Genomic DNA, 1,420 nt, shown 5'->3' with positions numbered 1-1,420 from the left:
TGTGTATCAGTGTGTCTCCGTGTGTCCGTGTGAATCAGTGTGTCTCCGTGTGTCCGTGTATACCAGTGTGTCTCTGTGTGTCCGTGTATATCAGTGTGTCTCTGTGTGTCCGTGTATATCAGTGTGTCTCTGTGTGTCTGTGTATGTGTTTGTATATATTTTCTCACATCTGTGTATATGTTTACATGTGTCTGTTTGTGTATTTTTGTGTCTGTGTAGGTGTGCCTCTATGTAAATATCTGTGTGTCTTTGTGTCTCTGCCTCCCAGAAGGGAAAGCAAGAAAAATTATTTGTCTTAAATCTTAATGCTAGGAAAGAGATTTTTTAAAAAAAAATATCCTCAGAGAATTCATAGCTACAAGACAAACCTGATTTAGGATTGAACTCTAAATTCTACACGGGTGCTCAGAAGAACCTCTAGCAAAGATGTTAGTTTAGAGTAGTCCTAGATTTGTAGTACTCCCCACTCATCCAATTCCAGGCAAAAGCAAATGCAAATCCTTTTCAGAGAAACTAATGTTCAACATAGGCCTCAAAGAATTCCCACAAGGGGTAAAAAATCCAATTAAAAAAAAGAATAGTTCTAGTAAAAATTCACAAAACGCTAAAGGAAATAAGATACCATGAGCAACAGCCAAAAGAAACACTGGATGGTATAATCAGACACATAAAGACATCAAATATTGTAATCATAAAATCTTTTATAAGGTAAATATGTTACTGCCTAAAGAAATTTTTATAAAGCTAAAAAATATAATTAGTGTTAATAGACAAAATTACAACAAATTTAGAGACCATCCTTGGTCTTTATGAGATTCTAGAATCTGACAGCAGCCCATTCTATAGAATGAGCTGAGCACAGGATATTGGTTTTATAGACAAGGAAAGGGATGGGGAACACAGAAACAGAGAACAAAAGTGAATTGGTCATTTCCAAGTTGTTTTTTCTTTAAAAGTTAAAGAATAGTCATAGTCTGGGGGGAAAAAAGAGAAAAAAAATTAAAGCAGAAGGGACTTCTTGTTTATCAGTGTCCCTTCTTGCTAAAACTCTCCTTTTTCTTGTCCCTTCTGACTAAAACTCTCCTTTTTCTCAGAAGCTCAAACAAACAACTTAATTTTGGCTTAGTAATGTAGAATTTAAGTGTGAATAACTATCTGGGTTTGGTCCATTGGACCTAGTGCAGGAGCTCAGTCTGAACCAATCTTCCCGAATAAATTTTCTTTAATGGTAAGAAGCAAGAAACCATAAGGGTCATCAAAGCATATTTGAAAAGGAATCAGTTATAATTTCTAGAAATGAGAAATGTTAAAATTAAAATTTGAATTGATAATTTTAATAACAGATTAAACTAAGCCAAAGAGAATTGTAAACTAGCAGTGAAATATGAGAAATCTTTCTTTTTTTTTTTTTTTTTTGAGA

At 33.9% G+C, this 1,420-nt stretch overlaps 1 pseudogene; it reads left to right on the top strand.

The window, feature by feature from the left end:
- LOC100962531 overlaps positions 1-1,420 on the top strand; it is a 13,128-nt pseudogene that overhangs the window by 9,482 nt on the left and 2,226 nt on the right.

Source organism: Otolemur garnettii, unplaced genomic scaffold (genome assembly GCF_000181295.1).
Source record: "Otolemur garnettii isolate 467f Iridium unplaced genomic scaffold, OtoGar3 scaffold00210, whole genome shotgun sequence".
In the NCBI taxonomy this organism is placed as follows: Eukaryota; Metazoa; Chordata; class Mammalia; order Primates; family Galagidae; genus Otolemur; species Otolemur garnettii.
This window is presented reverse-complemented; position numbering and strand designations above follow the sequence as displayed.